Source organism: Epargyreus clarus, unplaced genomic scaffold, assembly GCF_041222505.1.
Source record: "Epargyreus clarus isolate Ecla_fem2 unplaced genomic scaffold, WU_Ecla_fem_2.2 ptg000010l, whole genome shotgun sequence".
Taxonomy (NCBI): domain Eukaryota; kingdom Metazoa; phylum Arthropoda; class Insecta; order Lepidoptera; family Hesperiidae; genus Epargyreus; species Epargyreus clarus.
The window spans coordinates 11691919-11717194 of record NW_027332218.1 but is presented as its reverse complement, the minus strand read 5'-3'; the positions used below and the strand labels follow the sequence as shown (position 1 = coordinate 11717194).

The 25276-nt window shown below is 34.9% G+C and overlaps 1 protein-coding gene across 1 annotated transcript in view; it reads right to left on the bottom strand.

Annotated features, from left to right (window-relative positions):
• Positions 1–24505, bottom strand: part of ss (aryl hydrocarbon receptor spineless) — a 144981-nt gene extending 120476 nt beyond the window's left edge. Inside the window, exon 1 of the mRNA XM_073077466.1 lies at positions 24296–24505. The gene's annotated coding sequence lies outside the window, so the exon portion shown is untranslated. The remainder of the gene's footprint in view (positions 1–24295) is intronic.
• Positions 24506–25276: the final 771 nt, after the last annotated feature.

Below are 25276 nucleotides of genomic sequence, written 5' to 3'. Positions count from 1 at the left end.
ATCATAAAAAGTTTAACGGCATTGGGTTTAAGTTATGACTGAGTTCAGTTTACGACGTTCCTTCGCTAGTCGAAAAAACTTTTAGTTTTTGTAATCTTAGCAAGAATAAATAGCCTTTATTTTTTAAATCAATGGCTGACGAATGAAATGTGAGCTGGATGTAAGAAAATCAATGTTTAAGTTAATATAAATTAATGAAATATCTGTACCGACTTAACTGTTTTAATAAAACCGACAGACGGAAACGAATAAGTTACGAAGATGTTTATTTCTTTTCAAAGACAGATTAACTGTCTTTTTTAATATAGGAGAAGCAGACGAGCATGCAGTCCGCCTAATGGTAAGTGGCTACTGCCGCCCATGGACATCCGTAATCAACCCCAGGATTAGATATTCCTACCTGAGGTCGGCCACAGATGCGCCGCTACACCTGACGACTAAGGTGGAACGCCTCAGATAAGTATGTTTCCCTTACAACACCATTCAAACCAGAACACAGCAGCGCTTAACTCTGTTGTTGTTGGGAAGAACAACAGGGATAGGTGTGGCGGTGGTTGTCCCTGTAGTACCGGGACCAGAATAGGGCTACGGTAACCCTTGCCTGTCGTAAGAGGCGACTAAAAGGGGCTTCCGGGGTTGCAGGCGGCAAGAGTGGGAGCTCAAACCGTCCAGCAAGCGACCCCGGGAAGGACAGCGGTTTGTGTGGTCGCATATCGCTGTAATCACCAGGGGATGTGAGAGGAGCGTAAATTGCTCCCCCCAGGGCAGAGCCCGATAAAAGGGCATCGCGTTAGGAGGACTCCGGTCGTGTTCCGTTGGAGATCCCGGAGTTCTCCACCAAACGCTGAGGACGGCCACCGGGGGGTTTTAGTGTGGTAAAAATCCCACATAACCCGGCGTCACTCCCATGGCGTCGGGTACCTTTTGAAGGTTTCCACCTCTTCAACAAAAAAAAAAAAAAAAAAAGGTGTGGCGGTGGTGCCTCCGGAGAATTCTACCACCTTTGATCATTAAAAACGCTAGAATTATAGCTCTACATGCAAGTCTTTGAAATTCACGCGACCCAAGCCCCGGGTACAACTAGTATACATTACAAAGGTAACACACAATACCTATGTTTTATTAAACTTTATTACTTTGTTTATACCGTAAAAGAAACACATATATCAACAGTAATAGAAGTTATAAAAAACATATTGTGGCGGCAATAAAATTGTTTTTATAAAGAGCCTTGTTATTTATATGTTTCTCTAACTCTTTCCAACACTGTTAATGCATACTGTGCTATTTTATTATTTCAAAGATATATACAAATAAATAGTGTTTAAGTCTGTCTTTGTGTACGTTTTTAAGCGTGACACTGTTATGTTATTGTACGTTTTTAGGTCCATAAGATTAATGTTATTAAAATGGTAATAATTATTAATTGGGCGAATAAAACCCTACATCATCTTGGAAAAGTGCTTTACAAACAGCTGATGAGATTTAAACAAATATGGTTAAGATTTAAAAACAAATTTCTTTTCTTGAAAATAGATACTCTGATGTAAAGTATGTCAACACGCAGTCATAGGACTTATAACCCTTTTTGGGTTGGCCACAAATAACTGAAAATACTTATATCGAACAATTTCTTTTGTTCTTTTTATTTCAGTTATTAGTATTGAATCTACTTTAATCGCGAGGAAAATCCAAATTAAAACTCACGAGAAGCCGCAGACTTCGACAATAATTCACACATTCTTACTAATGTAGCCTAAACAATTTTCCCGTCGACTATATATTACAACAAGTACACAGTAAAATGAGTATAATTTTTTCACAAACGCAATAGAGACAAAGATATTATTAACGCACAATACAGTATAAATTAAAGTGAGACGCCAACTAATGCGTTTCTGGCTTGATAGTGCCAATTTATTGCGCGTATAAAATGTGAAAAAAATGTTGCGAATGCCAGCTAAGGGTGTCTCAACATTTGTCAAACGTGTTTCGGTTTGCTTCGGGAGATAAGGCGTGTCTTAAATGGACGTTTTTATTACAATTGCTTATGTTTAGAAAACAAATAGACTGATATGCATGTGATGTTTTTGATATGTCAATTGTAGGGCATTAAAATAGGACTTTATGACAATTTTGAAGCGCTGCTGCGTTCTTTTGATAGTGTCTTGATATAGTGATACGTACATTCAGCGTTCCAACTTAGTTTTTAGTAACAACGCATCTGTAGGGCTTCATAATCACATTTGGGACGGAATACTGATGTTTATGGCTTTGTTGTGACTACGGCCTATGCTTAAAAAATTATATTACCATTGCTGGGCACATGTCTCTTTCTATTGAAAGGGTAGCTTTGGAGCACACTCGATTATTTTGCCCCAATACAGATTGGTCGTCTTTAGGAACTTTACTTTCGATAAGCAACTTAATTTTTGAGTTCTGTTCTTAAAAAAAAACTCAAGGGTGTGTGAAGTTTCACCTCACAACCAGCGCGGCGAACTATGGCCTGCCTCAATCCCTCTCACTCTGAGAGGAGACTTATGCTCAACAGTGGTACAGTAACAAGTTGACGATTTCAATCTTATAAGTAAACCGATACATCACGAACAGATATAAAGAATCCCAGCGTTAAGCCACACTTAGTGTCAATCTGTGCAACTCAGAAGCGTGACCCATTAATTGTGTGCATGGTTAGCGGATTTGCATATAACACAGTGTTGCGTGCGATAGGAAATATTGTTATTGCGGGTACTAGAAAGTTTATGTTACGTAAGTGTATTTTTATAAATGCGTAGCCCCTGTACTTGTTGCATACGTTATACTTTGTATGGTACGAGGGTTGGTATTAAAAAATTGCCATTATTTTTATAATAATGTACTACACTTTAAAAGCTTTAGTAACTTCTTAAAATAATAGCGTAAATTCATGAAATTCCCATAATAACAATTTGCAATCGCTTTGTGTAATTCTTGCTAATTGTAGCTTCATAGTAAAATAGGCTACTGAAATTCTCCATTAACAAAGTAATAGTTGAAATAGGCTTATGAAATCTTTAAATAACAGTGCGATAGTTAGAATATTTTTATGAACTTCCTGCAATAAAACCGTAATAACTAAAGTAGGTTATGATATTTTCACTCTAATAACGTAGACATAAAATAAGTTTAAGAAACGGTTAAAATTACGAATTATTTTTAATTCATTTCTGTTATAAAAATATAATGTGTTTTAAAAAAATCCTTACATAATTAATTATTATTTTAGTGGATTACACCAGGCTTTCAAGTTTATTTTTTTTAACTTTCTCTTTGTAAACGGATACCAACTGAAGAATCTGTGCTCTACAAATGCGCGTGAGTTTAAAACAACAAAACCATCCACAGTATCGCACCCAATCGAGATATCCAAAAGCCAATTATTGTAAAATCAAGTTCAATACAGGTAATTACATCGCACCTGTCAAATTACTGTCATAAATGTCAATTAGCGGAAAACTGTCAATAATCAGATATGTATGAGCGGTGGGCGGCAGTGTTCTCATTCGTGGATTCAGTCCAATTATTTGATTTATTGCTTCGCGTGTTCATTTCAAATATAGATTTGAAATAATGTAATTTTGAATCAGATATTTTATTACAAAGCCTTTGTTTTGCCGTTCTGAAGCAATTCTTATAGGTAGGTATTTGGAATTGCAACAGGGTACTGCGCGTGGCTAGCGAAAACAGCTATGAGAATTTAATAGTTCGGGATTTTGGTTTACGTTGTGTGTAGAAGTAGTTTAGGTTTTATATAGAACTGGGCCCTTTATTCAAATTTTAGTCTGACGTCCGTTATTATTAATAATCGATATATCCATTTTTTGCTACCAGAATTTGACAATTTCTAGTATGCAGAAATTGTCAAATATCTTTGTCAGAAATTGTCAAATATCGATCTTAACTGGGCAAACCATTGGATAGATATACAGAATAGATTGATTATTTTTAATACCGGATCCTAAGACTCTTGAAAAAACGAAAGGGTGAGTAGTCGACTTTAGACTATACAATATGCATTTTACAAATTTTAAACATATGAAAGTAATCACATTCACATTGACCAAGTCTTGAGTTTAAAAAAAATCCTCCCTCCAACATGAATTCATTTATTTCCGTTATACTTATATCATGTGGTTACTAAACTTTGTATAAACATCAAATTTGAACTTTCTTTGTATTCTTTCAAGTAGATTTAGAACAAGTTGTAACTAACTTTGAACGGAGTAATCTTACATACAGTTCTGTAAGACAATAAACAACAAAGAATATGTAATTAATTCCATTCATCTACCATCGCCCATTCGTCATTGCGTTCCTTGAGATACTTGTACAATTGATTTCCAGAATTAATATTCAGTAGCAATTAAGAAAGTGGAAATCACGCCATCTATGAAACATCAAAGTAAACAAAGTCGGCAAACAAGATCTATGTTTGTTTTTCCTGCATTTCGCATGGCATATGCACGAAAATCGTGCATAAATAACAAAAGTGCGTGTAATATTTCATACAGAAATATAAACCAAGTCGCGTGTATGTCTGTGCATTCTGACAAATTGTTAGATTTATGTATCGGTATCAGTTGACGGTTTAGCTGTTGATTCTACGTTTGTAATGTATCTGAAGAATATTAATGTAAAGCTTTAATTAAGGCGCATAGCCTATAGGCTTTTGTATAATATTTGTCCAACGCGCTACCGTGCGCTTAAATATAATCAACAAAGTTAGGCAACGTTGGACGAGGTCAATCGTAATATTGAGACGTTCCAGCTTAGTCCTCAGGGGTAGCGGCGCATCTGTGGCCGAACTCGGGTAGGTATATCTAATCCTTGTCCTTGTAGTTCCGGGACTAGAATAGGGCTACGGTATCCCCTGCCTGTCGTAGGAGGTCGAACCGTCCAGCAAGCGACCCCGGGAAGGATGCGACCACACATACCGTCGTAAACACTACATGGTGTGGGAGGAGCGAAAACTGTTCCCCCAGGGTGGAGCCCGTTGGGCATCACGCTTAGAGGGCTCCGGTTGTGTTCCGTCGGAGATCCCGGAGTTCTCCAACAAGCGTTGAGGACGGCCACCGGGGGGTTTTAGTGCGGTAAAAATCCCACATAACCCGGCGTCGCTTCCACGTCGTCGGATACCTTTTGAAGGATTCCACCTCGAGAAAAACAAAAGGTATATCTAATCCTATCTAGGGTTGATTATAGATGCCCATGGGTGGCAGTAGCAGCGCGGACATGAGCGTCAGGTGGGCTGCATGCTCGTCTCTTATATTATAAAAAAACACACTTCCCAAGTGCATTGACAAACTTTAATACCTATAATATCCTTTTCCAAATAACTCTCTGACGTGTCCTTTACATCTTACTAAATCTTCTCCTCCTTCTCTCTCCTTCTCCAATATTCTCATAGGAAAATTAATAAACCATAAAATAAAACGGTGTTCGCTAAACAGTTCATGCCCAACCAGACACGTTTGGTCAGTGACCGATCCATGACCATTTAGAGTGAGCGCAGCCACCGTGACCGATGGTTGCGGTGAAAATTGCAGAAAATTAATTCATTTATACAACTGCATCTAGCTGGGTGCTCTAACCGTTTGTGGCGTATGTTTTTGTGCTTATGTATGTACTTTATGATGGTAAGGTGACAGTTTTAAGTAAAAAGTGTCTAATTCTTTGATTTGTTTAATCGTACGAAACGTTAATTCTTCTTATTTTTTGACGAACATTTATGTTATGTAATTTTTGAAGATGGTAGAACCCTTTGTGGTGCGACTCCGGAACCACTTCACCTATTTTTATGGTATGCAGGTAGGGCAGGCAATACGTCTCCATACTTTTCCGAGATAATTCAGCTCAGTTTCCAGCCGGGGTAATGGCGCATCTGTGACTGAGCTAGGTAAGACTGGGCATTGTCAATAGGGATCGAAATACAAAAATGCGGTAATTTAACCATTGTACCGTATTTGGTAGACACTTCATAGTTTCGCTATGCATTTATTTATATGGATGCTATGGCAATTTTCTTCCAAAATTTTCTTTTTTTTATATAACGAATAAAAAATAAAGAAAAATTTGGTGCTACGGAATCTTTCGTGTGCGAGTTCGACGCGCACTTGGCCAGTTGTTTCTAAGCACTTATGCTGCAATGTAATCAATTTATTAGTTTCTATCTGTAAATATGTAGTGTATGCGTAGGTATATTGATTTCTTCTAAATGTTTTCTTTTGTCATTACTGGAACAGTGTATAATACATAATTATGAGTGGATTCTACTGCGTAAGGTGTCACCAACATAAAACCGCGATAAACGGTGGGGCGAAACCAAAAACCACAAAATGATACCCATTTAACTACGTGGTTAACTAGTAATTATTGAGAAAACAAAAGCCTTCACAGTATTCTTCATTTGCACTTTTTATAACTCCTTATAGTGTTGGTAATACTGTGCCACTGCTGGGCATGGATGGGAGATGAATCTCAAAATGAGAGGTATTTAGGCCATAAGTGCAGCGCGCTGGCCATGTGCGAATTCCGAAAACTCTTAGACGTTTAGACTTACAATGTTTTCCTTCGCCGTTTAAGAAAGTAATTATTAATTTCTAATACGCAAATAAATTTGAATTGTGTACTTGGGACTTGAACCTCGCACCCCCGTTTAGACGGCCGTTTTATCCTATTCCATACTACTACAGACTATTTACTTGTATTACTAAGACTTACGACAGAAAAACGAATACAGTTATTAAAACACTGGTATTAAGTGTTTATGTTAAAAACATAACAATTTAATTAAATTACAATTATTCCAGTTAATTAAATATAATTCCTAGTGGATGCTACAAACCAGATGCTACAAAAAGAGGAATAAAAACTGTAACGAAATTCCCATTAAAATATAAATTCCCATTGATTGCCGTCACCCCGGGCGCGAGGCGATGTGTTCCGACAGAGACACGTCACACTTTTTGTGCCCCATTATCGCAAAGATCGGCAGTAATGTCAGTTTTTGTGCCCTATTGCCGCGCAGATCGGGCACTTGTCACTTTTTTGTGCCTCATTGTCGCGCAACATCGGCCGCTAATGTCACTATTGAACGCTATTGAAATAGCTAAATAATTAGGTACAACTGTGAGTGTGTAAAACTGTTTCCTACTTCTGCCTTAAAATAGAGTCGAGGCTGCTGTATTGTGTGAAGAGTATGGTACGGTAACGCATGGTATTCCAATTTAGTCGTCAGCAGCAATGGAACTGTAGCGGATCATAGTTTGTTACTTTGTTCTATTACAATTACAATTTTTGTATTAATATTATCATTAGTAGTAGGTCTTTATACGGTTCGACTGAGTATTTCTGAAGTAAATACACTGGGCGGCACGTGTCCCTTCCAGAACGATACCGCATTTACTGCTACAGTCTTTGCTGGTCAAAAACGGATTGATAAATGCAATTTCATCTTGTGAGTTATGAAAACAAATACTAGCATAAAATATCCAGGCCTGGAATAGAAATCCAAATTCATCATTTAGTTTCTCAGACCAGAGTTTGAACCTGGAACCCTCTGCTTGTAAATATAATGCCCACCTTTAAACCACGACAATATTTATATTACAAAGTAAAAATAAAATTAAAAGATAAAATATTTAAAAAAAACATAATTCCGGTAGCGGGTAGTCCGACTGTGGATCCGTCGGCTCACCTTTGATCTAATTAGGACGATCAACATGACGGTCACGTGCGCACGCGCCGCAAAAACGTATGCTACGTTCTAACGGCTTAGTGATCGTGGTTAGTCAGAGATGAATCAATGGTCAAAATAAATAATAAGAATAATATTGGCATATTAATTCATTTAAAAATGGTTTTATTCTACTGAAAACAAAATAATGTGTGTATATTTGCGTAATTTTAAGTACGATTACATACGTAAAATACACATTATGTATGCCAATAGTTAATTTGGATAACAATACAAACAATCTCATACAGAAATGTAACGTTGTGTAAACTATCAAGTCAACAGTGTTCTCTATCATATCCATATGTTTGACGTTAAGACCAAACTCACAAATTTTATTAAAACCGAATTAGCAATAACATCAGCATGTAAATACACATTGACAAGTGATTTTAAGTACATATAAAGACATGTCATAAAAGTTCTACGAAGTATTAAGAGAATTAATTACGTTATTAAAGGAAACGTCGGATACAATTCATCAAAGCCACACTGTCATTGCAATTATGCTCGCGCAAGTAGCTTGCCAGTTCAAACGGGGTCGCTCGGCGCATCTGCTCATATAAACATCTTCGTTACGGTATAAAAATCTTTAAAACGGTCGTTTTTCGTTGAAAATTTATTAAAGGGTTGTTTTAATTGTGCCAGATAATCGTCGGTTGAGTGTACGGTTAAGTGCGGTAGTTAAGTTACACCTTGTGGGGCGATTAGGCTTAGGTACAAACTTTGGTGCTACATTGTATACTTTTATTAGCTTTTTAGTGTTTAGTAAGTAGTGAAAAGGTAAAAACATATGAAATTACATTACAACTTCTGACTTTTATTCTTACTCTGTATAAAATAACTAGCAGATTCTGAGATAATTTAAAAGATATACCTACATAGGTACCAACTTCTAAAACAAATAACATGATAAAAATTTCGCCATTATCATCCTAGTGCTGAGGATAGATCCTTTCATGTAGGTAGGTAGAACCTTTCATGGAGGCATCACATACCTAATGTGTCTTATAACAGCAGTGCTAAGCGCTATGTTCTGTTTTGAAGGGTGTGGCATGGAAGACATACTTCTCCAAAGTGTTTGAACTTAGACCTTAGGAGTAGTACCTCACCCACGTGGCCGACTCCAAACAGGACTCTAATCTTATCTAGGATGAGTTGCAAATGTTTTTGCATACAAAAAATAATTAATAACATGACAATTATGGCTTAACAACGTTGTTCGCAGCTTCCGTACTATAAACACCTTGCGAAGCGGCGAAGGTTATTGACGCTCTAAGATAATTCTGTAAAACAACAAGTTAAAAGGTAATTCTGTAAAAATTTACATTAAACAATGTGAATCAGTTTTAACATGGCTTTCATTAGAAATAGCAGATTCTAATACTGTACTAAGTTACTTACTGCCCTAAAAACAACTAAAATGTAACACTTAAAAACATACTGAGGTATTCCCGAGCGTTAAAACTCTAAAAGAACTCTCCTCCAAAGCCAGTGATACATTGGCGGCTAATTTGCTGTCCATGGGTGACGGTGACTACTTACCGTCATAGACCATTTGCCTGAATCGGTCGTAGCCTAGTGGTTGAAAGTTGACCTCTTGATCGTAGAGTCCCAGGTTCGAATGCCAGGCTCTGATTCTTCTTCAATTAATTATCAGTTGCTTTAAGGGTGAAGGAATTACCTAAGAAATTAACCAGCGCAATGAACAATGATAATTTTCATTCTGAGGAGATCCGTGCCCAGCACTGGGACAGTAATGGGTTGGCAAAAAACCATCTACCTTATCGTTAGGTTTAAGTATAAAAATGCTAGTTTTAGACATAGAAAATAAAACAACCGTGTACAAATGAAGTACGATATAGAAACTTATTGACAAAAAATTGAATTCTATAATTGACATTCTAGTTGTATATTATTCTATTTACCTTTGACCTTTATGTAATAAGAAATGTAACAGAAATGTTCCGATACAAAGTGTAAATTAATTTTTTCCTCTTCTTTATGAAGTGGCAAGCGATCACGCAATTCGTTAGTGTGATAAATAACTAAGGACATAGGGATGTAGGAAATCTTAAGGAATAAAGTTAGTAGTAGTTATGAGATGAATTTCGTATTCGAAAAATTAGTGATAATATTTTGCGAATGTGTATATCATGAAAAAGATTGGATACTAAATTGTAAATTCGAAAGGACTGAAGTTGAAGTCCTCTTAAAGTCGATCGATAGGTTTAGATTATTGGAGATTCATAAGGAAAAAATGTTGTCGAATAACATTGATATAGCAAAACAAGCTATTACAAAATTCCTGAAAAGATGTCAAAATGAGATGTTGCTTAGCAAGAAGATGTTTGAAATGTATTCACTGCCATTATTAAAGGACAATGCCCATGAAAGTATGGACCGCCGTCCAGAGTTGCATCAAATTGAAACTTGTTGTGGACGATGTATAATTAACCAAATACTACCACCAATAATTATTTTTTAGATCAGCACCCGGGTTCTGAAGTTATTTACCGAAATGTTACATAACCTCAAAATCGAAAATATCCGACGATAGATTGATGGTCGGTTTTAACTGATAGTAGGTATCTATAATGTAGTTCGACTAACATATTCCATTTACTTTTAAAGGTAAACCTAAAATAATCCTAAAAACCTAAAATAATGAATTCCGAGTATAAAATACCGCCATTTTAATTTTTAAGAACAACAATCAACATTTCGTCTTATTTTTTCTTAAAAGGAATCCCCTTGTTCAAAGAAACTATTCTCATCGACAAACTATGTAAAAAAATCAAAAAATAATTTTAATATTACTTTCATTTTGATGCATGAGAAAAATCATTAATCAAAACACTAATAGATCTTATTGAATTCCGAGTATAAAATTCCGCCATTTTAATTTTTAAGAACAACAATCAACATTTCGTCTTATTTTATCTTAAATGGAATCCCCCGTTCAAAGAAACTATTCTGATCGACAAATTATGTAAAAAAATCAAAATATAATTTTAATATTACTTTCATTTTGACGCATGAGAAAAATCAGTACCAAGAATGGGCATTCTCCTTTGACACAAGTAATAAAACATTTATATTTTAACCATTTGACCATCAATAAATAAAGACAATGTAAAATCGTATTTTTACTTACGTAGTCAATTTTTGTCATTTATAAGAATATACTGCATATTCTGTATTTTTACTACACTTGATGGTACAGGTACAGGCGACACCGCAGCTTTTTTTTTGATCGCTAATGACACCTCACGACACGACAGAGTTTAGTCCGTTCATTATTTTACATATTAATTAAGTGACGGAAAATTAATTTATTTTAATTAATTTATTAAGTTCACATAATGAATGGATTAAGGATATTATGTCAATTAATATCCTCACACATGGAATCATGCGTGCGCACACATTTTCATAGATGACAACACGTCACCGACACGCTGTTTTGCTATCGACGACGGCCGGTGCTGGCAATGGCATACCGGTGCGTGCAGTTCAATTTTATAGAATGATGTATCCACTGATGTGGTTGCTGTTGTTGTGCCGGTGTCGTTCCAATAACTCTATTGGCTCTTCTTCATTTCACCACGTTTTGTACACGAGGGTGATACGTACTTCGTGTATCAAAAGGGAGAGCAAAGCCCTTATAGATATATCATTCACTTATAGATAACATGTTGTACTGTTCGTTATAGTTTTAAGCAACTTTTGTAACTATGTGAGTGAATTATTCGCTAGATCGTTTGCTTATTATCAATAAAAGTCATCGATGTTTTCGTCCTAAAATTGATTCTTCAATTATCATTTACCTTAGATATGCCTTCTTCTAATAGATTCGCTCGCAGAGAGAATCATTATAGCGTCCTTGTGTCGTCTTAGTTTAAACAACTGGCACGCTGGATTTTATAAGGAATTAAGCCATTGATTTATTTTCATCATAAAATCGATTTTCAATGAATATCAAATAATTTTACCTTAGATATCCTTTCTTCTAATAGGTTTGCTCGGAAGGAGAATGACTATAACATTTTTATTCATCTCAGTACGTAAAACAACTGGCACGCTTTCATAAGGATAATGCTAAGGAGAATGGATAGTTTACATTTGTGTCTATGGCTAGCACGGACAGCATTGACAGTACTGACAAAAGTTCTGACAGTATCGGTGCCGTGTCGTGTCGTTATAATAAAGATGGACCCAATGTTAGGTAAAATAAATATTATTTTAAATTGAAATACCGAAACATTTGCATAAAAGAATGAAAATACAATATAAATGCACACAATTTCATTCTCTTGTCGTACTTGTCACCATTCAAAGCAGCTGTGGTTGTGTGATTAGTATCGCCGGCTTACGAATAAAAGGTCGGGGTTCAAAAATTGCATACGATAACCAGTTTTGTGCGTAAGGTCAAATTCTATTAAATAGTTAAGTTTATATCGGTATTTCTAAAGGCGATTTTTTTTCGCTTTCATACCAATATCGTATTTTTACACTAAGTGTTCTACTGTAATTTTACCGTAGTTTTTCTACTGTATTTTTTAGAAATATGAGAACAGTTGTTTTATTTTCAATTTTTTTTATATAAATACTTTCCTATATTTTTAAAATTCGTATATTTTTAAAATTCTTAACCTAAAAACTATTTGTAATGAAAGTTTAACAGTTTTAGACTGATTGTGTACCCTTATATTTTTTTCAATATGTTTTTCAAGTTACAGATACATAGCGGATTTTAAAGGGTTTAAAGATTTTATTTTTAGCCCTGATTTTGTAGTTAAATTAATTCTTAACCACTAAAATTTCAAAATAAAAAAAAAGAACAAATTACTTCAATGCATAGCAAACCTTCGTACCTATAAGTAAAATAATAAACTATGATTATTTCTTTTTATTTCTTACATCCAATTTCAATATTTTTATGGAATCGACAAAAATACGCAACTGTCCTAAAACAATTAAGCGCACACGACACGATCAAGCTCGCGGCGACCGATCATTATCGATCGATGATCATACGATCTTGCTCGTTTTAACGCGTAATCACGCGTGTTATTGTGATTGATTATTGGTCGATCATGATTATTAAAAATATATCATCAATTATTGAAAAATATATATTCTTAGGAATCCTTGGTAATAGATTTGCTTTGCTGTTATGATCGTATGTGTTATGAATTAAATGTAATAACTAATAATTAAATAAATTTAATTTATAAGTAGAATTGGGTTCATAATGAAATATATTTGCGACTGTTGAAAATATGACAGTCACAGTCACTTAATCGCTTATTGATATATTTACGCATAAAAAACATCAATTCATCTATCACTACACAAAAGGCAATGTTAGAGTAAACTTACATACATGACTCAAGGAAAAGTAATAAATATTTTTACAAACAGACCATAGTAAAATATGCAGCAAATGTTGACTTCTTCTAATTACGTAACAGCTAACCTATTTGCACTAATTTCCATAAATACTTATAATATCCACAAAGTTATAGTTTCTTAAGGAATCGATAAAATTTAAACGCCACTCTTGAAACAATTAAGCGCACACGACACGATCACGCTCGCGGCGACCGACCATTATCGACCGATGATCAAACGATCTGGCTCGTTTTAACGCGATATCACGTGTGTTATTATAGTAATTGATTATTGATCATCGGAAACGCGTTCGAAATATCGATGCGATCTGTCTATTATTAATGAGGATCAAACGATGATCGGTGATATCGGTGAAGTTAGATCTTATATAACATACAGAATATAAACAACTAAGACTTAATTCTAGTATGATAAAAAGTGTCATTACCGATAGTTAAAATTAAGCAACCTTAGACGCGGTCAAGAGTTGGATGGGTGACCGCTAGGTTATATTCGCAATTTCGCTCCCTGGAGGGTACATTAAATTCGAAAATAGTCGACACGAGCGGGTGGCCATTGTTTAATCTGTATTGACGGAGCGAAGTAGAGTATGTCAGGCCATTCTAGTTTGTTATAATATAGGAGTAGACGAACATGCAGTCCACCAGATGGTAAGTGACTACTGCCGCCCATAGACATCTGTAATCAACATCAGATAGGAGTAGATATTCCTACCTGAGGTTGCCACAGATGCGCCGCTACCCCTAAGGACTAAGCTGAAACACTTCAGAAAGTGTGTCTCCTTTACCACACCCTTTAAACCAGAACACAGAAACGCTTAACACTGCTATTAAGAGGCAGAAATAGGTGTGGCGGTGGTGCCGCCGGAGTTGAACCACAAAGGGTTCTACCACCTTCGAGTACCCATGTCCAGTTGAAAAAAAGGGTTGCGTGTTCTTTTATATCATAAGATTATAACCAACATCTCCTAAGGTACAACATTAATGTTGACACAACCGATAATCGAACGCTGGACCTCATTTAGAACGTCATACGTCATACGTGCGTGACACTGCTGGCTGCGATAAAATTAATTTTTAAAATGGCGGCTGTCTAAAGAAAGTGGAGTTAATTAACAAACTCAATGTAGATACCGATGCTGCGATAGCGTTGAAATATTGAACTTTAATAGTACGTTGTAAATATTTGCGAAACTGCTACTTGTTTTATTTAATGATCTTTGGAGTATGTTTCTGTCAATGGACAAGATTTAGCTCCACAATTCTCACATATTTTTTTATTTATTTTTTTGAACTTCGAATAGCAAAGAAGTGTACAATCCATCCAATGGTGCCACTACACGTTTTTTTTTTTAATATAGGAGTAGCAGACGAGCATGCAGTCCACCTGATGGTAAGCGGCTACTGCCGCCCATGGACATCTGTAATCAACCCCAGATAGGATTAGATATTCCTACCTGAGGTCGGCCACAGATGCGCCGCTAAGCCTGAGGACTAAGCCAGAACTCCTCGGAAAAGTCTGTCTCCCTTACCACACCCTTCAAACCAGAACACAGCAGCGCTTAACACTGCTGCTATAAGGCAGAAATAGGTGTGGCGGTGGTGTCGCCGGAGTCGAACCACAAAGGGTTCTACCACCTTGAAAACAACCCCTTATATGGGGTCTGTTTATATAGCTAGGTATATCTTATGATCCTATTCCTTTCTGGAACCGGCTATTGACTGTAACAATAATATTACTGTTGCTTATACTATACGAGGCGTCTATTTTATATAGCAGAAATATATAAGATAGTTTCAAGTAGGGCTCCTTGCTGAGGGTTTTTTTTTATTATATAGCGTAAATAGTCAACCTGATAATAAATACCTACTGCTCCTATGGACATTTCCAATCAACACTAGGTACAATTACATTCCTAAGATACTCTACAGGTGCGTTACCCTTAAAGATTAAGATGGAACGCCTCGAAAAAGTATCCCTTATCTCAACCTTCAAACCAAAAGGCAGAAGTGTTGATTAAAGAAACCATTAAGAGTCCATATGCGGAATGATCACTATTTTTTTATACTTAACTTTCATAATGAAAAACGAAAATACAAGCTCAGAATTAAGACTACTGTTCTTATGAACCTAATATCTTTGACAATGCATTTACGTAGTACAAACTGCATCTGTACCCTTAGTATGAGTTTTTACGTTTTTAAAACCATGACCGTTTTTGTTTACGTATTTCCCATACTATTCCAACCAGTTCTGATAAAATCCACTAGGGGCGCTGATTAGAAATGTATGGGCAAATACGTAAACAAATACCAAAACAGTCACTTTTGTAAAAACGTAAAAATTCATACTGAGGGTACTGTGTTCCCTTTATCTTTACGAGGCTCTACTCATAGTTTTATGTTCAAGTAATTTTACGACTTAATGAGAATTTCAAACATTATCAATTAAGTTAGCATGTGTAGTTTTTAAATTTTAAATAATTAGTCAGATGCATAACTTTTAAATTTAATTAATGTCATAATACAACTTAAAATTAATTTCTATTAGTACATGGTAATTTATTTTGTCATACAAGAATTAAGAATGTCAGGTTTTAAGTTATAAGAAGTTATTAAGGAATGTGAGTCCTTTATGGTTAGTTCTGCCTTATAGTGCCATGTACCTCCACTTTGATGTCATCTGCTTCTAAGGGTGTGATTAAAAAGAGAATTTTACACAAAGCATTGAAACTTAGAGCCTTCCGGGGTAATTATGTATCTGTAGGCCTACTTCGTCGTAGCGGACTTCAAATAAAACTTTAATGTTATTGGGACTACTATTGGGACTTTACTAATATGGGTAGCATTGACTAAAACTATCAGGTTTACTGCATGCTGGTTTACTATTCAATATACTACTCTATTTCAAAAACAAATATTATTAATTCATCCTCATCAACAACCCATTACTGTCCCACTGCTGGGCACGGGTCTCCTCTCTTAATGAGAAGGATTAGGCCACAGTCCACCGCGCCAAGTGCGATTTGGTAGACTTCACATACCTTTGAGATTTTTTTTATAAATTTCTTAGGTATCTGCATATCTCACGATGTTTTCCTTCATCGTTTAGCAAGTGATAACACATTTCTAATACGCACATAACTTTGAAAAATCAGAGGTGCGTGCCTGGGATTTGAACCTCGGACCCCTCGATCGAGAGGCCGAGTTTCTTAACCACTAGGCTATCACTGCTTAAAGTTCCTAATACTAACCATATCTTTAAAAAATATGTATAAAGCTACTTTACAAGTTTTTATTTTATATATAAAAACGCAAATACTTAATACATCAGGTTTAAAATATTTTTGACTTGTTTGCTTTGTTAAGCTTGTTTTTAAAAAGTTTCTTTTTCTTTCGATTTTATTAATTAAGATAATCCCCTTTTAACTAAAATTAAAATAAAGGCAATATAGTTAGCCGAGGCGGTATAATTTAGTTCTTAGAGGAAGCTATATTTGTAATTTACACAAAAGATAAATGAACAAACACCAAACGGTGCCTCGATTCCGCGCAAAGAAAAAACAAATATTAAACGATATTTTGCATCATATTTTTGAAAATTCCCGATTACCTATCAGCCCTACAAGGTTCAAATGCTCGTTACTCGAAAACAGCTGCGGTCGACAGGTGACTTGCACAGAACGTACGTTCATATGTTATATGTACGTGTGTGTACTGAGGTATTTTGTCAAGTTCAACTACCCAAATAGAGGTTATTAATTTGTTTGTTTTTCGTATCTACGTTTGTTGCGTGTCTGCGTTTCAATTGAAGGGTATAGATGTAGGCTGTCTTACATATAAGGCTCCCATCATATTCCTCAGGAGCGGCAGGAGGGAGCAACACATCTGTGATTAGCCTCAGGTAGAATTTATTTTATATGGAGTTACTTATAGAAGTCTATGGTAGGCAGTGACCACTTGCGAGCGGGCTAGAAGTTTGGCGCGGACTATAGCTACAAGTGGAATTAGCCCACAGAGGATTCCGTACCATAAACATATCCAATTTTATTTATTTGTAAATTTTAATATTCTAATGTTATTATGGCAGCCAATGAAGTACATGTGAACTGGTACTGTGAAAATATGAACTATATAGATAAAGTGAAAAACGTCGAAAAAAAGGATTTCTAATATCGCGACTGCCATTTATTTTTATTTTTAGTATTTGTTGTAATGGCCGCCGCCATTATACATACTCTGTAAAAAATTTAAGTGTCTATTTGTTACGGTTCAGAAGATAGAGCCCTGTGACAGACAGCAGAGGCTTAGTAATAGGGTTCCGTTTGTACCCTCTGGGTACGGAACCCTAAAAAGGAGTCGAACAATAGAGAACTCTACCTTAAAATTAGGTAAGAGGTCAATCCATTAGCTCTACATAAGCTCTACGCTACAAACTGGATTTATTCTAGAAATATTGGAATTTATTTGCATATTTTAACTTTCTTGCACCCAAACAAAATCCTGTTTTTAATTATTTCGATGTCCAACCGGCTGGTTGTAACTACTGACATATTGAAATGAATTTCCATATCCATATTGTATTGGTATTCATATTGTGACCATATTATACCGAGCTTAATTAAATTGGGAGAAAATGATCCTTGTTTATATGTACCATCTGCATAACTGTTATTTTTATTCAGAGGTGAACGAAACATCCCTTAGTACCTATGAGTTTTTACGTTTTTACAAATACGTCTGGTTTTCTTGTTGTTTAAGTATTTCCCATACTATTCCAGTCACTTCTGATACAATCCGCTAGGGGCACTTATTGGAAATGTATGGGCAAATACGTAAACAAACTTTTGTAAAGACGTAAAAGCTCATACTAAGGGTACTGTTTAAGGTAAAAAATAATAAACACATCTTCTAGCGCCCTTTATTAATTATCAACTTATCCATTGTCTTTCTTACCTAAGATCGACATTTGGACGCAGTTATGCAAAATAGATCCAGCCACTAAAACTAGCTTTTGAGAAAATAGGGTTGTTAGTAAAATTGGTATATTAAAAATTGGACCCATTTTGCATAACTACCTCCATTTCAAAAATTCTTCATACTAAATATAAAGTCTAAATTCGATGTTTGGTAGGTAAAAATGGATAGATTATAAATAACGGGCGTTGGTACACGTGTTTCATCCTAGATCGCATTCAAACTGTCAGATTATAGTGGAATCATGGCACACAAGTCCGTAAAAATGAAAAATGGTTAACCAACTTGCAATCTATGCGGGAGAAATGTGGAGGCATATCATTTATCTATATATATCATAGGGTTCCGACCATATGATGTCACTCGTGTGTCTGTCTGTCGTCACAATCAATTTTCTACTGTAGGTATAACTGCTGGACCCATTAAGTTAAAACTTAGTACATACATATATTCCTTTCTTTGGTCCAAATATAGAGGTATGCCGTAAAAACTACTTTGAAATAGCTCATAATGTACCTAACTAGCTTACTAAACTTAGTATCTCATTCACATCGCAGTTAGCGCCATTTTGAACCATTGGTAATCGGTAACGTTCACCCTAATTTACCAACTTACGCCAGTAACAATATCATTTTAATATGATCCCCAATCATCCCTTCACTATCGAACATATGTCAACCCTACCCTGGAGCCCTTACCCTAAAGAAACCTTAGGCGTCAGGATTTCACGGTTACTAATTATTATTGTGAGTTAGGTACTTGGTTCACCAAAAGCGAGAAGCGAGTAGAGAATAAAAACAAATGAAGATAGGCAAGCTGTTTTAAAACGGAATAAGTAAGGGCTTAGACAAATATGCTACTGTCACGACCGAAGCAAGATGGAACCCTCGACGGTCTACGGACCTCTCCTCTACGCTTGACGCTTGATAATAAAATAAAATGTTTTAATTGTAACGATATCAAATCGTCCGAAAGATGGAAACACCGAAGGCTACTATCGTCATCTTAATATAATTAAAATATTTAAACAGTGATTCAGAAAATGCAAATACCACAGAAAACTGAAGGCACTTTTGATGATTTTCCTCTTTCAATAGACGGCGTTAGTTGTATTTTAATTGAATTTTAAGCAGATAGCAGCACCTGCATACATAATAGACATTGGACGAAAACGACATTTGAATTATTGTTTTATGACTTAGGTATAGATTAAAGGACGCGTGTTAAAAATAGTTATTGAGTGAAGCATAAGTTCGCTTATAGTTCTCTCGTGGATAGTGAGACAGGTGATCTAAACTACCTTATAAAGTTGTTACCAATGACATGTACTGCCCTTTGTGTGTAATTATACGATTATGTCACAGAACGTCAATCTATAGTGCGTAGGGTCGCTAACAATGTGTTCTTAAGATGTAATAATAAGGTTTGAAGGTGGTAGAACCCTTTGTGGTTCGACTCCGCGGGACCACCGCCACACCTTTTCTGCCTTATAGTAGCAGTGTTAAGCGATGCTATGTTCTGGTTTGAAGGGTGTGATAAGGGAGACTGACTTTTCCGAGGAGTTCCAGCTTAGTCCTCAGGGGTAGCGGCGCATCTGTGGCCGACCTCAGGTAAATATCTAATCCTATCTGGGGTTGACTACAGATGTCCATGGGCGGCAGCAGCCGCTTACCATCAGGTGGACTGCATGCTCGTCTGCTACTCCTATATTATAAAAAATAAAAAAAAGTAATTGAGGCGGTTAATGCTTAGCGGTATATGGTAAAAAAAGATTTTTAGATTTTTTTATCAGTCATTTTACTATACGGTAATAATAGAACGGACGTGGGATCATCTACGACTTACTAATAATTGATAATGATTTGGAAATATATATTTTTGGCTCGACTTGGCGGAGGCACTGCCGTGCCTCCTGATCAAACGTCAACCAATCCGAAGTGATGTCAGTGTGACGAAGGATAAAAGTTTTTGTTTCAATGTTCGCTCTATAGCTGTATGTACTTAGTTAGAAAGTGTTAAGAAATTGATGAAGATCTCCTATATGATTTACCCTTCAAAGTAACAAAGTAGCGCTAGAGCCTAATATTATATAGGCGGCAATGGGGACGCGCCGCGTCCAACATTAATTAAGATAGATCAAGTATGTATCTATGAAATTAAAGCGCAATAAAGTTGGTAGAACCCTTCATGGTTGTATTCCGGAGACACCATCACGCATTGTTCTGCTTAACCATAGTGTTAAGATTTTAAAAGTTCTGGTTCAAAGGGTTAATGAATGACACACTTATACGAGGCGTTATAACTTAGTCTTCAAGCGTATTAACGCATTACTCGCTGAAGTTTGAAAGGATCTATATGGGGTTGATTACAGCTGTTCATGAGTGTAAATCCTAGGCAGGCACCTCTGATATATCAAAGTTATGTGCATATTAGAAATTAATTATCACTTGCTAAACGGTGAAGGAAAACATCGTGAGGAAACCTGCATACCTGAGAATTTATAAAAAAAAAAGAAAATCTCAAAGGTATGTGAAGTCTACCAATACGTACTTGGCCAGCGCGGTGGACTATGGCCTAATCCTTTTCATTATGAGAGGAGACCCGTGCCAATTGACAAGGCGTCAAAGGTCGTACAGACGGACAAAATACGTACAATCACTGTCATATGGTGGCTGGTCGATTAAATTACACACCACGCCATGGCCGTTTGAACACTGTCAGTGTAAGTGGTCGTTTTAGCTATTATGGTGTTGGTGGAATGCCTTTTCCATAGATTATGACTGGCCATGAAGTTATTTAACCAATAATATTGAGTAAAAAACAATGTATAAAAAAGAGTTATTGAGTACCTTTTTAAAATATACTCTATATATTACTCTATATACCTATTTAAAAAAAGATAATTTTGTGTTTTTTTAACATAGTATTTTTTTATGACGTAATTTAAAAATAAATTGTTTTTAATGTTTTAAAATTAACTGTAAATTTATGAATACAAAAATATTTATATTTATGGAAGAAATCAATGTTTTGAGGAATTGATTTCATCGATAACTTATTATCACAATTATTAACCTTTAAAATTTTCAGTCTGTATATAGACAATTTTTTTAATGGCTGGACCGATTGTGATATGATTTTTATGTGATGGTAGAGAATTTTACTATACTTCTCTTTACAACGAAAAGGTATTTTTTGCTTAAAAAATCCAGAGTAGGTACTATTGTATTTGTGTATATTTGTATTTACTTATTTTGCAACACATTTATCAGTACTGTAAACAACATACCTACAGAAAAAACTAAATTTAAACCAAAACACATTATGCCTACATAGAATAACAATTAAACCAAGAACCAAAACCCAGACCGTTATTCGTTTATCAATCACGAATTCACAAATCGATTCCACTGTGTCGGAACACGATTACTCACCCCATAAATAACTAATCGAATCAATGTAATAGGCCGTCACTAATTTTTGAACGCACCTTTAGTGACGCTCTTGGTTTCATGGAATTAGAGAAACTAGATGTGACAAGTTAATTGGAGGTAATTGACATTATATTTAGTCAACTTAATGTTATAATTAAAGAATGTTAAGGTATTAAGTGTAAGAAGTAGGTAAGTATGTGAGAATAATATACGGTAGTGTAATATTTTGCATTAGATGCAAATATTTATAAATAAACATAGAATATATTTTTGTTTATGATTAAAGCAATGGTTGTCTTCATATGTCATCATTTTCAACCCATAACAATTTACTTAATAGTTTGTATAACTATTAAATTGAATGAATATAATTTAAAAACGTCACTATTTTATGGCTACTAGAGTTTATCAAACAAGTACAATATCTTTTATTAAAAAATCAATTAAATTGGGAATTATTTAACACAAAATATTAGTATAGTCAAAGGATAAATATGATTAAAAATAGACATTACTATAAAATACTAACAGTCTCAGTGGGAATTTCAACCTTTTAGGTAGGTATTAGTTTGTTTTTTTTTTTTTTTTACAAATTTTGGTGTCATCTTTCTCACTTATTTATTGAGAGTACCAAAACGTCTATGAGCGACTTCTCTTGGACCTTAATTTATTTCGGCTTAATTACAGATGTCCATCGACAGTGACGGTACCAACAGATAAATTACACGCTCATTTACAACTACAATTCCAAAAAACAGTTCTGGTTCTCAAGTTGAATAATATCCAAACATAAAAAGTGTTTATTTTAATTCCAACTCGAAGATGACCTTTATTTCATGAGATACAAATGCGATTAAAAATATATTAACTACTGTCGATACTTCTTATTAACTGTCCCCATAATTGGAATACTGAGATGAACTATCCGCGGCATAAGCATAAAGTTTAATAAATGATACTTTTTATTATTTTTTTGTTTCACAGGAGCCGGTAACTGACTAATGGACACCTGTGCGCTTCTTGTAATCTACAGGCATCTATAACTGACATGAAATGGTACTGTAATATCTAAGATTGAGCTTCTTAGTGGCTTTTAATTTTTAAGCCTGTACTCGATGCGGCTTTTAACCACAATAAGGGAGGCCTAGAGTCCTACTGGCCTAGAGTGCTAGTGCATCAAGCTAATCTAGCATATTTTTTAAAGTTTATAAGACTTCCAGCAATAGCAAGGATCGACGGATAACGTACCCATTTACTATGATATGCTTAGGAAAATAATTGTGCATAGGTACGAGTATGTGGCAAATAGGTAATATACTATATGAACACGGTAAGTCCTATAAGTGACATGACAGCCACTTACGAGGATACAGATTATAATAATTATAGTGAAAAACACATTTAAGATCTGGTAAAATTTAAAAGAAAAAAGAAGCTCTTAAATAAATTATCGCTGTTATAAAATGAAATAGGTAATTTGTTCTTGTATAAAATAAGTTTTAAATAACACAAGCACTTTTTAATATACCACTTCCAGTAAACACCATAAGTAAGTGCGTATATATTTATTAGATACATAGATAAAAAATAATTTTGCATCTTACCATTAAAAGGTAGAGTTCATATTTGTAAAATGATTCCATGGTAACAATTTTATACAGAATTTGATGTTTTATGCCTTCTCTTGTAGAAAATCGATTAGATACAATTCTCAATTATTATGGTCTTGATTGATGTCTATTTTTCCCGTGTAAATGATATTGTATGAAATATTAGGTAATATAGGAAAGTGCCAGCTATTTACGATTAGGTAGGTATATTATTTATATTAGTACATAAATTACGAGTACCTATTATCTATAGATAATTTTTGAAGTTGGTATACCTACTTAAGAATTTTTATTATTTAAGAGTGTTTAAACTATTTACACACTAGTTCATACAATAGAAATCCGTTAAAAATATTGTAAAAAAATATCCGATATACCTATGTAACTAGTAGAGTTACAATTTACCTGTGACTCTACTTATATTAGTAGCAATTTATAATTCGACGTATTTATTCATACATTTCAGTGGAACCCAGAATACCACAGATACATAAAAAGAGACTAACTTCCTATATTTAATGAAGCGATTATAATTAGCTAACTGAGTGAGTGTACTTTGATATTTAATTAAAGTATTTTGTTTAACATTGTCCGTCACAATTCATTAATTTCAACACAAACCCGTAGGATTTAAAAAAAAGGATTCGATTTTTGTACAGTCCAAAACATGAAATTGATTCCTTCATTCATTCATTCTCCAGTTTATTTATTTCAAATTGATTAAAAAAGAATATGCCTCTTTTTCTATCAAATAAATATATCTCAAGCCTAAATTTGTAATCATTTATTTAATCATAACTTCACTGAAGTAAAATTACCTAGCTAATAGGTATAATATCTCTACTAAATAAATAAAGAAAGCTAAATTGAGTTCATTAGGTACATTACAAATATTATGGCTAATCTATCATTTTAATTCACTGAATTAAAAAAAATAACTTATTACTTCAATACAATATTAAATAAACCATATTTAATTTCATAGCACTTAAACACTGTTTGTATTAATTCCCTCTTTAAAACGTAATATTATTAATAATGTACCAATAAACCTGAGTCACTTTACACAAAAAAAACACTAACCTCTTCCCATTCCTCCGGCGTCGTTTCGTAGCGTACACGGTGCCTAGCTGGCTCGCGTGCGGCTGCGGCGGCCGGAGCAAGCTTGGATCCACGCTCTCCAGTGTGTACCCAGCCTGACCCCAGCCGCACAGCAGTTTCGATTCTGTGGCTATCTTGACGGCGTCGCCACCCCGTGACGTCACTAAGTCTCTTTCAACCGGAAACGAACTCGGTTACACGCAACTCGTACCGCCGAGGGCTAAACGTCATCGTTGTAAAGTTACTCGAGTTTACGCGTGGACGTCAGATTTGAAACATTCGAGTTTTGTTGGAATACGAACATTGTTGCGAATGTTTTATTTATACTGTTTACGTTTAGACAACACTTCATCGAGTTATCAGCCTAATAATTCTATTGTAAGCATGTTTGTTGGTTTCTTGCAGATCTGATTGTAAGTCACTTTATTCGAAGGTATAAGTTGAAAACACACTTAAATCTTTTTTAATCCACGCAGCTCTAACGTCAACGTTTAGATTAGGTTGGAAGTGAAATGGAAACACAACACTTGGAAATTTTATGGTAGTATTATTTTAAATAATAATAATTGACATTATAAAACTGAGTGCTCTTTTTTATATTTTCTGCCCTATATTTTCTCCAAATTGCGATACGGAATAGGTAGATTATATTTTCAACGGTTCTTAATTTTTAGCGATAAATTTACTTCGAAAGCAATTATCGGCGCAATTAAAATCGTTTTCGATGAGATGATTTATTAGTTGAGAATAATGTGTTAATTACAGGTGTTCATTAATTTGGAAAACGCAATTGCGACCTCGATTTTGATGTTTTTGTTCTCGTAATTAAATGTTTATTGCTGCAATAATTATATGTTCTGCAATTAACACTTCCACCGCCAATAAAACAGATTTTTCTATTACTGCATTTGGATTACCTTTATCATATTTAATTTTAATTATGTATAAATATATTGCATTGCA